Genomic DNA, 15,405 nt, shown 5'->3' on the forward strand with positions numbered 1-15,405 from the left:
ATGGCATATTCTATAAATCTGTTAAACGTCTATGTTTAGGATGATCTTCTAGCATGCAATGCATTTCATAAACATTTCAAAAAGGAAATATAGCCATGAATCAATCGAGGATGTTATAAACTGTCACAGTATACATAGAATCACGAGGGTTCTTTGGTCTTATCTGAATTTGTGCTGAGTAAGGAAATCTGCACAGCTGCACTGTGAAGTAAGTGCTATCTAGATACAGACAACATTGTTATTCAATTGTTTGCGTGTTATGTAAGCCATTGTACGCCATATTGAAGGGATTTGAAACAGTACATAATACTAAAGATAAACGGTTTGACCTGCTCCTATATTAGTACTTGAATTGTCAAAAATATGTTATGATAAATGTAAATATTTCCTGATCTTTCATACAGTCTAATGATTTGTAGATAAAGTTTTCTCAAAACAAATATTATATAATGCCTGGTATTTTTATAAAAGGAAACATTAAATAGGAAGATAATGTCAGTAGTAAGAATGAATATCCAAACACATCACCTGCAATAAGTCAAAATTAAACATTGTGAATTGATTCAGATAAGAACTGGTACTATGGGAAATGGATATATGATAATACTGGTTTATTTTCAAATAGTAAGTATTATTATGCTATTCAAAAAAACAAAAACAAAAAACACGTAAAATCCCAAAAATACCGAACTCCGAGGAAGTTTTACAAGGAAAGTCCCTAATGGTATGGCAAAATCATAAGCTCAAAAACATAAAACGAATGGATAACAACTGTCATATTCCTGACTTGTTTTATTTAAAAAGGCAAAATAAAGTCAATACTATGCTACATTAAATAGATAATATAGTAGTTTACCAACGTTTAACTTTCATCAAATACAAATCAATGTAAATCAAATTCAGAAAAAAACCGCATGAACTCCAGAAAATCTTCCATGAAACTCTTTTTGGCGAACACCCTTTTTTATAAAGTTCGTATATTCCGAAAATATGTGAGCGTAACATATTAATTTAGATATGCAAACACCATACGACGAAAAAACAAGATATCATTTTAGTTTCCATAATTTACCGAATGGTAGGTGCACTAGAATATATGAGATCCAGGAATTCACTGATATGTGGGTTATTGAGTGACAAGATATCAATAAGTGGATAAAGTAAAAATAAAGAACCTGCACGATGCTTTTTCTTTTTTCAGTCAAATCAGGTCACAAAGAATCAAGTCACATTACTTCTGCAAATCTTTTCTAAATAAAAAGGTGATAAATTTTGGTCAACTACACATGAGTATTACAATCACTCTAAGGATGAAATCTCACGAACAAAGTACCCTTAGACAATGCGTCACAATTCTAAAATAGACCGACTATTGTAATAGCAAAACGGTGATTTCGAACGGCGATCATTGCGTCTGTGAAACGATATTATTAAACTACTAGTATGCAGGTCTCCTTTATGAACTGCTGCAAAATATCTCACTTCCCTATAGAAAACGAATGGATATTAGGAGGTACTATATAGTTGGTAATGTTTTAAGGGTCCATGTGAATTTATGTTAAACTGTGTTACACCAAAATAAGCAAGACTGTGTTTTTAACAAAAATATAATGCTATATTCGATATCAAATAATTGATATATCATAACCACAATTATTATAAGATATTCCTTATGTATCCAAATAATGTGTAACGAATTTATCTTACCGACTATCTTAACGTGTGAAATTTAGACTAGTGACCTATTAAAATGAGCAAGTCTTCAATACTGTTAGCATTAAGAAACTACTTCCATTGATTTTACAAAAACAGATACCAACAATAATAACTTGTTAGGTTTAAATGTGTTTTATGAATTTATTTCAATCTTAATCATCAATTTCTTCGTCTGTTGAAACCTTTAAGATTTTTTCTCATTACCGTTTTGTTTTTATAAAGGGACGTAACACCACTACTGACCGTGTCGTGTTAAATAAAGGCAACCCTAACCGAATATTAACCTTATCTGTCAAAGTATAATGTCAATGTCAATATTTTTATGCTTCACAAGACATAATACAAACAAAGCCATGTCTGAACAAACATTTTTCGTATCTTAATATATGATTTGCGACAACGTATATTGATGAAATAGTGTTTTAATCTCAAAAGCCAAATAATCGTTTTGTCGTAAATTTTCTTTTTTCCAATATCAAATTTTTACGTTTTGATATATATATATTTGAAAGGAAGATGAAAGAAGGTAGATATTTCGATAAAGCAGATATTGACATTAACTTAGATCTACAAGACACTAACGAAATCTTGGTCAAGTTACATATCAATTGTACCATCATGTATTTTCAACTTTTAAATTACGTACGCAGCAATTACAAATACTAAAAATAAAGAAAGTGACCTTACTTTTAGTGAAATTATGTTTATACCATAATTATTGAAAAGTGCACCTGGAGCAGTAAAACTGGAATCATTATTGGTACCAAGGATTTGTATAGTAAGATCTTACTATACAAATCCTTGTTGGTACTATTAATGTTATTACTACCGCTTTTTCGATGCCTCTGCTGGTGGATTGTCATCTCCCGAAAGTATCATTTGCTCTGTAGCCAGTACATATGCAAAACCGGCATACACATACAGACTTTATTTTGTTTCCTTATTTTCTGTTTCGAATTGATTTAAATTAAAAAGGAATTGAAAGTATTCACCTCATACATAACTCTCAGTACAGGATCAGTTATATAAGTTCCTCAACGTTTGAAAATTAAGTTCTAGGATTTCGAAAATGTTGACTCGAAGTTATTTAAGATACATTGAATGTCGAAATGCGCATCTGGTGCAGTACAAATGTTAACTTTAATATTTGTAGTATTGAATATTGTGGCCCAATCTTACAATATCAGCTGGCGTTTTATATTTTGTTCATTTACTTTGATAGTGTGCTTGCATTGGACACGAAAAAATTAACAAAAATAAATTCGATCGGATGATGAGAAGGGCTTCCAGGATACTAGCCTGGGGTCCTGGCTAATCTTGCGACGCGCAGCTAGATTGGGCCGGATGCTAGGCTATCAGGATACTTCTATTTTACTCGCTTTTTAAAAAATACCGAACTCCGATGAAAATTCTAAACAAGATATCCCTAAACACATCAACGAATGTATAACTAAATAAATGTCATATTAATGACTCGGTACAGATACTTTTTTATATGTATAAATTGGTTGATTATACCTGGCTATATATATTGCATAGTATTATATTATTAAAATATGGTGTTTTTCTTTAGCGTACAGACAGAGATAACAAAATGCTCTATATGCAGAGGAATTTTTAACATCTAAATTAACGAAATATTCAGTAGTATAGTTTGATAATTTGAAAGCATAGGTTTTTTGGTTGTTTATGTTCAACAGGTGTGATAAGCACTTTGTTATACCGTATTTGCTATTGTGATGTTATTTGGTAAATATAAGTCTTATTGAATGTATTTACCCGTATAAAGGAAGGAATGTGATTATATAGTGCATAATCAGATAATAAATTATCAGTAGTTCTGATAACACGTCTGATACGGTGCTTTTTGTCCGCATTCGCTTTTTGTCCGTTTTTGCTTTTTGTCCGATAATTTTGCTCTTTGTCCGACACTTTTGCTTTTTGTCCGTTGCTTTTTGTCCGTTTTGCTTTTTGTCCGATTATTTTGCTTTTTGTCCGACACTTTTGCTTTTTGTCCGTTGCTTTTTGTCCGTTTTGCTTTTTGTCCGATTATTTTGCTTTTTGTCCGACACTTTTGCTTTTTTGGCCAGTGAATCTAATGGCGAATGGTCACTATGTCTTATGGCAAATGTTCACTATGTCGCTAATGGCAAATGGTCACTATGTCCAATGGCAAATGGCCCGTGAATCTGATGGCAAATGGTCACCATGTCTAATGGCGAATTGCCAGTGAATCTAATGGCAAATTGTCACTATGTCTAATGGCAATTGGTCAACAAGTCTTGTGGCAAATGGTCAGTGGACCTAATGGCAAATGGTCAGTGGATCTAATGGCGAATGTTCACTATGTCTAATGGCAAATGGTCACTATGTCCAATGGCAAATGGCCCGTGAATCTGATGGCAAATAGTCACCATGTCTAATGGCGAATTGCCAGTGAATCTAATGGCAAATGGTCACTTTGTCTAATGGCAAATGGCCAGTGAATCTAATTGCAAATGGACACCGTGGCAAATGGTCAGTGAATCTAATGGCAAATAGTCACCATGTCTAATGGCAATTGGTCAGTAAATCTAATGGCAAATGATCACTATGTCGGATGGCAAATTGTCAGTGAATCTAATGACAAATGGCCACTATGTCTAATGGCAAATGGTCAGTGGACCTAATGGCAAATGGTCACTATGTCTAATGGCAATTGGTCACCAAGTCTTGTGGCAAATGGTCAACTGACCTAATGGCAAATGGTCAGTGGATCTGATGGCGAATGGTCACTATGTCTAATGGCAAATGGTCACTATGTCCAATGGCAAATGGCCCGTGAATCTGATGGCAAATGGTCACCATGTCTAATGGCGAATTGCCAGTGAATCTAATGGCAAATGGTTACCATGTCTACTTAGGTTCACTGGTCATTTGCAATGAGACTTTGTGACCACTTGCCACAAGACTTCGTGACCAATTGCCATTAGACTTCGTCAAGTCTGTAGGGCGGAAAAAAGTGAAAGTTATTGTTATTTGTTTTCTTCACTGAAATGCAATACTTTTAATACTAATCCGTAAATGGGATAAAATGTTCGGTATATTTTTTATTAATAGAGTATGCATGTACCATCAAAGAAAGATGAATGTAGTCTGTACTCGGAGTAGTTTTTTGTACTCTAAACACAGCAATTTTTGTCCATTTGTTATAATGAACCTTAAACTCGCAAAAATCGTTTAATAAATATAAAAACGAAAGCAATGCGCATGTATGGAATCATATAAGATTGTTTGCTTTGTCTATATGCCATTTTGTTTTGAAAAAAATCCGACACATTGATTAACAACACATAGAATCATATTTAAAACAGTGTGGCTGTGGCCATTGATTGACAACCTAAATTATCCCATTGACTGGGACAGATTAAGTGAACGTTTGTCTGTAACGATCACTGCTCACTTCTTACTTATTATAGAATTTAAACTGTGGGGTCACCAAAGGTTTTTAACGCCTTTAATAATTAAAAAATCGTAAAATTAATCAGGAATAACCTTTAGGTTTTGATATATATTATTGATATAAATCAAAACATCGTGTTATTCCTTCCTGATTAATTTTTCGAATTACTTTATTTAGGTTTTGAGAACCTTTGGTGACCCCACAGTTTCAGTGTCTTTAAAAAGTACATAATGAGCAGTGATCGTTACAGACAAACCTTCACCTAATAGTACGGTGACCGAGTAAGAAAAAGTCGCTTATTTAAGGAGTTTAATTGTCATTCGGACTATACGGCTATAAATCACAGTATTGGTAGTTCAAAGGTTAAACTTAACATTTTGACTTGTCGTCAAAAAATCGTACGGTGCAATTTTCGTAAAATGGGCTTTGAAGTACGTTAATTAACTTGAACGAAAAATCGACTACGAAAAGTTATGAGGTAAACATTGTAAAATAACATCCGTAATATGATTTCTGTTATAATATACATTGTTGTTACACCTTATTCATATTATTTTAACGATTTCAAAAAAAGTTTAGCAATATTAATTCGTTATTAAAGAGTTTTTGTAAAAGTTTAACACTACGAATACTTTGCATTTAATAGAGTACGTTCCAATTTAATTTCATGATTTTTTTTAACGCAAAACGTAAAATAATTAACATTTATATGTTATTTCATACATTTGTACCTTTATTAATCAATAATATCAAATTCATTTGTCTCAGAAGCACGATTTCAGCAATTCAAGCCAAACAAAATTCATTACGCTCATATGACGGAGCTATTCGAAGCTCATATACAGCCTCTTATAGATACATATACGCTATTTGGGATGTGATGTATTACTTACATTTACATACTGGGATATGTTCCCTGAAGCAGTAGACATTTAGCTGTCAAATGTAAGAGCAGAACGAGAGGGAAATTTGTCTCTTCCTTGAGATCGTCATCTCAAATGTAAAATTATATTTTTGTAACCAACCGTACTCCACGAAGGTGGATGCCATTTTACATACTCGATATGCTTCAATTTTATGTGAACATTTGATCATCTTTTATAGATGGCTACTTTCCTTTTTAGACAGATTCCTGGACATTTAAAGTACTATGACATGGCAACAGAAAAGACCGTTATAAAAGCCCCAAGGGGATTAGGTGGCACTGTAGGCATAACAATTCAAAAGTCTGCGCTTGTTAGATGGGCCCTTACTAGACATTTCATAGAATCCATTAGTCGTGTAATACTGAAAAGGGATGGAAATGCTGAAAATTATGCAAATTCACAGTAAGAAACAAAGCCAACAGCAATGAACTATATGAAGAACATGTTATTGCCATTGTGAACCATCTAAATGATCCATGACTGATCCCTTTGGTGTGGAATCCCACCCTCAATGTCTTATCAATATCTCTTCTTAAATGCATGCTTCAAGACATATTTGATGTTCTTTGCTCACAGTTGTCGAGGAAGGCTTGAAAATGTCTAAACATTTTATCATTAGTTCTCTTTCTTAAGATCACAAGGAGTTTTTATGGTCCAATATCAAAGTCAAACACAAACCTGAAAAATAAATCGGGGGAAGTACTTTCAGGTCGCATAAATCCATAACTTGTTATTAGACGTGCACTAATTTCGTCAAAATGTAGAGATGATGTTATCATAGAACATGTGTTGTCGCACCCATTCCATTATCCCCTTTTGAAAATGACGGCACCATGAGAAAATCATGCAAGTCGAATTTTGTGAAGTAATTCGAATCTTAAGTCTCTTGTGCACTTTCCCTACCTTCCTTTATATCATCGCTCACAACTTACATAAGAGATGGTATGGCATTGGTTCAATTTATTAATGCTAAGAAAGGTAAAACATGCGGCGACCTTGCAGATTACTATTAAAAAAATATGTCCCAATGAATTTCTATGGCGCACATAGTAGCACATGTTTTTGCCCGCTACGACACGAACAACTGTATAAAGTCTGCCGAAAGGGAACGCGACACAGAGACTACAGCTTCCATCAAAGTGTATCAGATTATAGAGCCGAGAAGTATTCCTGACTTGAAAACTTTGACAAATCCGATAAGATTCAACCTGATGTGAGCTTTACATAGTCAGAACGTTTGAAACTTAGTTATTCATACCAACACTGTTCATGGCTGTTGTTACTTGTTCAGCACTCAAGAGAAGGCCTATACCCAATGCCTTGAACTTTGACACGGAGTTAAGGGAAATGTGAAAGAGTGGAAGAACAATCATACAGACCTCTTATACAATTATGATTGTTTTGTGTGTTCGCTACTATAAAAATAGGACACATACAAGCGAGTTGTGGTTGCAGATGTGGAACATTAGCAGTGTAAATGATGGGCGGTGATTTTCACCAATTCAATAACCATGTGTCTGTCTTTCCCCAACAATTTGTAAACTATTGCCTGCTGTACACATGTACTTACCGGATGCGGTACCTTGTTTTGAGTAGGTATACAAACTGTCTACAAGACTTAGAAGGACACGCACGACTATTTCAGTTGTGTTTAGAGTTTCGGTAATATTGACAATGATGAAGCCCTTGTTTTGGAATGAAAGATAATTTCAAAGGTTTATGATCAGAACTATCTCTTTAAAACCACTTCATCATAATAATCATTCAAGTTTACCACAAGTAAGATGTAAGTTTAGTCAGGTTACCTTCCTGCGAGACGGCACTGAAACAGTATGTTTTACGTACTTCGTTTCAAACTAAAAATTTGAAACTCATTACACATTGCTAAACCCCTATCCGGTCACCTTAAGAATACGGTTGGCGAGAGTAAAATGATTCATTACACCCCGTGTATTTTAAAAGGCATATTTCAGCAGAATTCTTGCAGGATCTTGTGTCTTCATTGAAGGAAAATCTGCATGTGAAAGAGTCATGTGTTTGTTCACTACAAAACCTTACATGTCCGGGGCTTTGGTCCTGTAAAGGGTCAGAATTATGTAGAAATTTCAAATCATGTTCCTTGACAATTAACCAGAAGATATAATTCTGTTGTGTGGATCTCTTTGATTGGAATGTTGAATTGTAACTATTTTCGAATAATTGAGTGCTTTTTAGTTTTAATGAATTTCATGAATGGTCTTATGCAAAATATGCCTTCATGACAGAAGGATGCAGGTAAAAATAATATTCATCATTTATTGATGAGGTTGGATGTTAGCCGGCAAGGTAACTACAGTAATTTTAACAGAATATGTGTTGATCTTGTGTAATAGAACAAATATTTGAAAAAACGCCAATTTCCAGAATAAATCGATTATTTTTTCATTTTTTTTTAACATTTTCGAGATGATTCATTGAAAATTGATATAAGAAAATGTATGTATCTAGAATTTAACCTAAATTGTTGTATATTTCTTCAAATTTTGAAAGTATAGAAGAAGGAAAAATAAAATCAAAATTTGATCTTTGACCTCATTTTATGCAAAACTGTTACCACATTTCTTGTTGACGACATCGATATTTCAATAGTACTCATTTTTCCGAATCCAATGATATATAATATAGCCATATAGTATGTTTGACGATTAAATTTTAAAAATATTGGGTCTGGTCACCGTACTATAATTTGTCCCAGTCAATGAGATAATTTAGATCGTCAATCAATGGCCACAGCCACACTGTTTTGAATATGATTCTATATTATTCCATGTAAGCCCTTAAAAAGTTTTAAGTAGTGTGTGTTGATGTGTAAAAGATAAAAGAAAATTGATTTCCGAAAATAAAATGATAATTGTGAACAATTTTAATATATTTTGACAAAAATATACAGTCAGTAGGAAAAGAAAAATATGAATAGAAAGTTAGAATTTTGTTTGTAATCGCAACATGATACACTTTGTTTTGCACATAACATTATATCCTCTGTAAGCTGAGAGCTGGACCTTAATGTTTATCATATTTCTCTTAAAAACCCTGCGTAAATTATGTATTATTTTTTTTTAACTTGATATGTATGAAACATATTCTGCTAGTCTGTAAACCAATATTTTTTAACTTGGAACAACGACCCCAACACTAACCCCTTTTTCCAACAAAAATAAAACTATAAAAAAATCAAAGTAAAGAATAAAAACAAATAATAATTAAAAACCAATTGTTCAGAGAACAATTGAAGGTCTTTCCATCAAAACAATGTATTTTGATAGGAAAAGTTGTGAAACTAAGTTTAAAATGTCATTTCAATCGTCAAATGATAGCTCCTAGTAAGCTGATTCCAAAAATATATTGTTTCCATACATTTTTTTTAAATAAGGGAGATAATTTGTTACTTCCGGTTTGAAAAATGTTACTTCCGATTATATTTGAATATTTACTTGACACTGATTCCAAAAATATCTGGTTCTATATACTTTTATATTAATAAAGTACAAAAAAATAGCTATTTCCGGTTTACAAAAGGTCACTTCCGGTTGTTTTTTACAAGGTTAAATGGTTTGATACCTTTTTCTAAAAGTTGTATATCTTTATCATGTATACATATAGAATAAAAGCAAAGGTCAAAATCTAGAACGTCAAATTAAGCTATGACCTTGAGATCAATTTCAAGGTCATAAACCAAGGACCTCAAATCAAAAGACCATAGGTCTTTATTATATTTAGTTAATGAGTTATATCACCAAACGCGTATTTTTAAATACAAGAGGGGAGAAAACTCCCTTTTACATTCAACGTACGCTTGCAATCAAAATTTACATCTTACGACATGTCGCAACTAACAATTTAGTAAAAATAATTTGTTGATATCTTATACAGTCTTTGGATATAAGTGAAAATAAGCCAAATTCAAATATTAGAATATGACCTTGACCTTTGACCTTGACCTAATTTTCATTTTTTGGGACCAAGGACCTCAAATCAAAAGATCCTAGGTCTCTATCACTTATGATTTATAAGATAGAAATTCATATCACTTATATCAGATGCATAAGGGGAAATAACTCTCATATGGAGCGGTCATATCGCTTCGGTCAAAATAGGACAATTCATGCGAAGGATATAACGAGCAATTTTGTAAAATAAATTTGTCATAATCTTTTACGGTTGCGAAGGAGATGCGCTAACAAGGAAAACAGTGTTTGGGGAGATAACTCCTACAAAGAAAAGTATTCGTTTACGCAGGGTAAATTTCAAAAGCGCATAAACTGTTCGATATCATATACCAAATATCTAAGCGACATATTGCGAAACAAATGTTTATTGCAAGAACAAAATTAGGCGGAAGAATAAAAAAAAAATAATCCGAAGAAAAACAATAGGTCTTTCCACAGAAAAGTGGAAAGACCTAATTAGAACTCAGCAAATATCGATCTTTGCAATAGTACATAACCGATGTTTAAGTTTTATACATCCTCTATTCTAATTTGACCTTTATTTTAAAAATAATTTTAATTTTATAATTATATGATCATTGAGTGCAAAGGCACAAATTTTCAAAAGTATTTAATTTTAAAAAGGAAGTAAAACTAACAAAACTTTCGGATATCTACATACAGATAATATTTACATAACATCTTTAAAATTTCAACTTACCAACTACTGTCTGTAGGACTGTCACAAGCAAGAAAAGGAAAACTCCCAGTTGTGCATCCATGATTCCGACTGTTTGAGTCTCATGTGGACACGTACATTGATCAGATATATTGACGAATTCGGGTACGTATTTGTCAATCGAAGTCAATTTAATATAAATGTATATTTTTTTGATATGTTATACATAATCCTCAGTAAATTAAATGAAGTAACATGAGTTGTTGATTGTATCTTCTAATAGGTTATAATAAATAGGCTATCTATATTAAAATGATACTATTGTCCATCCGTAAATATTAATTTAAACATTGTAATTACATGTCTAATATACCTTCTTAATAATATATATCTGAAATTATCATTATTTCCGAATATTGCATCTCCTTGTTTTGGCTACGTAACACATGTTTTAATTGTATTAAATACAATTATATTTCACCGATGTGATAACTTATACCGACGCATGTTGAATTTGAATAGTGTATTGCCTCTTTTTATTCGAAAAATATTTTTTGGAAGTTACACATGTAGAATAAGGCAAAACGAAAATTTTTAATAAGTTTAAGCTTGAGAATATTGTTTGAAATTGAAAAATTCCATGCAGTTTTCCAAAAACGAAAATTTGTTTTATTCATCTTTATAATCTGTGTGAACTGTGTTATATATATTTAAGTCTTTGTAAACGTCAGGCAATTTAGAAGAATTTCAAATTTGACCGAAAAAAAACCAAACCAACTTAATCATCCAATTTGAAGTAGCGTTCATCTTGAGGTAGGAATGGTAGCTTTTTCGTTTCTGTGTGTCTGGTAATTCGAGTAATCTCCAGATAACTTTTGGTTAGAATGATAGCAAATTACGGAGTTAGTTCCCCTCAATTGGTAATTTCTAGTGCATTTCAACCAAATATATCATGAATTACCAGAACAGGAAAAGGAAATGAATGTTATATGTGTGCACTATTATACATTGTATTATCATTTATTCATTTTTTTCTCGTCTTGAATAAGTACAATGTATTTTAAAAATACCGCTAGTCGGCATTTCATTTTTGAAATAGAATGCAGTATGTTTTTATGGAAATCAGAAAGCCAAGCTCCAATGTATTACGCTAGAATATATTCATGACTAGAATTTCAGTTGATTGATCTTTTACTGCTGCTGATTTTGTTTCCCTTTTTTTTCTTTTGTTATTGTTGATAGTTACTCTTTTTATCATGCTTTTTACCCCAACAACACAGACATCGGTAAAAATCGTAATTCAAACTCCAGTACCTATTTAAGAATTGTACTTTATTTAAGAAATAATTGATGCCAGCTATACTTTATTGTAGTTTTAACATGGGTAGGCATTATATTCGTGATTATTTTTGCCAGAGTGATAATCAATTATTTCGATTCTGATTAGGTCATTTACGGTAATTTCTATGTTCGCTGTGTATAAGTGTACAGTATTTGGGTAGGCTCTTCCATCAACCTCCCTGTCGATTTGTATCCAACTAGTTCAAACCAGTTTAATTTCGCAAAGTTGTTTTTCTAAAATTCAAAATTGAAACAGAAATTAACAAATTTATTAACTAAAACGATATTTGTGTCAAAATATAACAGAAAAGTTATAATTCAACTGTCTTTTCGTTTGAAGTCAATTTTTGACATGCACATTTTCAAGTCAGTTGTCAATAGCGGTGGACGCACAAGGAGAATCAGTAGGTCTATAGTTACTAAATTAATCGTAAATGTCCCGCCGGTTATGGTAGCATTGGTAAATATGTTCATATCTGATAGAGGATTCCTTGATAAAGTTGTGCTGACATTCGATACTTGGCAGGAGGGGCCCTTTGACAGAGATTCATTTATACTTGCGGTAGTCCAAATAATTACGACGTCTGGCAAGGCTATCTTAATTTTTTTTTCTGGGACGCCTTCCTAAGACGGCGTCCCAGAAAAAAAAATAGCATTGTTGAGTTCCAGAAAGAAAAAAAATAGCCTTGTGGCGTCCCAGAAAAAAATTAGCCTTGCCAGACGTCATAAATATTTGGACTATACTTGCGGTAGCTAAACCCTGTAAAGTTGATGAAAGTGCACGCCTTTGTGCGTCTGACGATTTAAAATGCTGTATTACATGATGATTAAAATTAAAACTGAGTGACAGTCTTGTTGTATTTGTAAAATGCATTGGAAACTTCGGTGGTATATTAGTAATTTTTTTAAATAGGAGAATGGGGTTCGATTCCCTGCTAGGGTCAATCCATTTTATCATAAATATGAAACAATTTTGTCATTTCAGTACAACAGTTATAATAACCTATACTTTATTTTATATTTATTGTCAGATCATATGTTTCAATGAAATTATTATATACATGCCTTTTAAACAGGATAGATGAAACGTGTTTTTCAGAGGGAGGGGTTTTGAAGTTAGAACAGCCAACATGAACGTTGCGGTATCTAGGTCAAACATATCAATTTCGAATTGTAACACATTGTTGTCATTGTAAAAGTATTAGTAACAAAATGTGTATCATTTTAGTGTTTGAAAGTGTTTTAAGTTAATGAAATACATTAAATGCATACCAATTTATTGGTTATCATACGGTTTCTCTTTATTTCTATGTATATTGATTAAGATGCGAGCTTTCATTATTTGACAACATATTACATATCACATTACAAAAAAGACTATTATTTTGCAAACTACCATAGATTTCCGGTAATTGTTCTGCATAAAACCACATTGGAGTCCCTGTTTTTTTTCTTCTCAAGTTGACCTCAGCTACCCACCCTACCCCATCATTACAGAAAAGTTAATAAACAAATTTGTACGGCAATACTTTTGTCCACACAATGTGTAAAGGGGGGTTGGATAGCTGATGTCTACTGGAGAAAAAAACCAAGGTTGCTGTTCAGCTTTTTTTTTTTAATATAGGTCCAAAGTTAGGGTCGGACACTCAGCCCCACCCTTACCGAAAATGTAATAAAATTTGTCCGCACTAGGTGCAAAGGGAAGGTAGGTAGCTGAGGTCTACAGTAGAAAAAATACAGGGTGTTGTTATGCTTAGTGTTTTTTTCTAAAGTAGGTCTAAAGTTGAGGTCGGATACCCCACCCAACCCAACTGTTTAAATACAGTTAATTAAAAATATTCTGCGGCAATACTTTTATCTGCACTAGGTGAAAACGTAAGCTAGAGATTTATGGCCTACTTGATCAAAATTACAAGTTAATGTATAGCACAGCTTATTTTTTTTAAGCTAATAAATAATTTCCTTGCCCACCATACTTTGAATTCAAAAAAAATAAACCTTTCGTCAAATCATAATTAAGCGAATTCTACTAGTTCAGATGTAGAATGCTTTTTAAAAACAGTTTTGTGTGGCAAAAAAAAAGTTAATGCACGAGTGACCATTTGCAATTAGATTCACTGGCCATTTGCCATTAGACATAGCGACCATTTGCCATTAGATTCACTGGCAATTCGCCATTAGACATGGTGACCATTTGCCATCTGATTCACGGGCCATTTGCCATTGGACATAGTGACCATTTGCCATTAGACATAGTGACCATTCTCCATTAGATCCACTGACCATTTGCCATTAGTTCCACTGACCATTTGCAACAAGACTTGGTGACCAATTGACATTAGACATAGTGACATTTTGCCATAAGATTCACTAGCAATTCGCCATTAGACATGGTGACCATTTGCCATAAGATTCACGGGCCATTTGCCATTGGACATAGTGACCATTCGCCATTAGAAATAGTGACCATTCGTTATTAGATTCACTGGCTAAAAAAGCAAAAGTGTCGGACAAAAAGCAAAATAATCGGACAAAAAGCAAAACGGACAAAAAGCAACGGACAAAAAGCAAAAGTGTCGGACAAAAAGCAAAATAATCGGACAAAAAGCAAAACGGACAAAAAGCAACGGACAAAAAGCAAAAGTGTCGGACAAAAAGCAAAATTATCGGACAAAAAGCAAAAGCGGACAAAAAGCGAATTGCGGACAAAAAGTACCGTATCACACGTCATTCGATGTTTAGTAGTGCACGTTCCATATTTTGAATAAAATTTGTAAAACAAAGTTAATAATTTGAATATGATTATTGGACTGTTAATGTGATGACTTAGTTTTGTGTTTCGTTTTTTATTTTATTTGAAAACTGTGGACTGGTGTTTTTTTTTTTCATTTTGTAATATGTATGAATAATAATTTAATACATGCTTTATGTTGTATTGACCTAATGATTCATTTTTTGCTGAGATCAATGAAAAATAACAGCATATGTAATGTGCCAATAACCTGACTTAAAGTCGAATTTAGAGAAAACATTTATCCTGGTCAATGTTCTATAAGTACCGATCATACACCTCTAACAATGCCTGTGTCCTGAAAAGTAAGACATCCCATTCAAAAATATATGTATCCGAAATTGTTGATTTTATTGATCTTAGCGCCTAGTCTTGTTAGGGACGACATCAAAAGTTCAATGAAGGATAAAAAACTTAATTCAAATAGTTTTTTCACTGACCCCCTTACCCCCTATTAAATTAATTTGGGAAAAATTGATTGACCCATATAGATATATGTAAAAATCAATGTCGGATAACCAAATCTTGCAGCAGTTCAATCC

The 15,405-nt window shown here is 32.8% G+C and overlaps 1 protein-coding gene across 4 annotated transcripts in view; it reads right to left on the reverse strand.

Moving 5' to 3' along the window:
* Positions 1–15,405, reverse strand: part of LOC139528479 (nitric oxide synthase, salivary gland-like) — a 123,963-nt gene that overhangs the window by 107,886 nt on the left and 672 nt on the right. The window contains exon 1 of one of the 4 annotated variants that reach the window (XM_071324470.1): positions 10,774–10,866. The exons of the other annotated variants lie outside the window; for them this stretch is intronic. The gene's annotated coding sequence lies outside the window, so the exon portion shown is untranslated. Of the gene's footprint in view, positions 1–10,773; positions 10,867–15,405 lie in introns of those variants that run through there. 4 annotated transcript variants of the gene reach the window in all.

The sequence above is a fragment of the Mytilus edulis genome, chromosome 6 (assembly GCF_963676685.1).
Source record: "Mytilus edulis chromosome 6, xbMytEdul2.2, whole genome shotgun sequence".
Classification (NCBI taxonomy): Eukaryota; Metazoa; Mollusca; class Bivalvia; order Mytilida; family Mytilidae; genus Mytilus; species Mytilus edulis.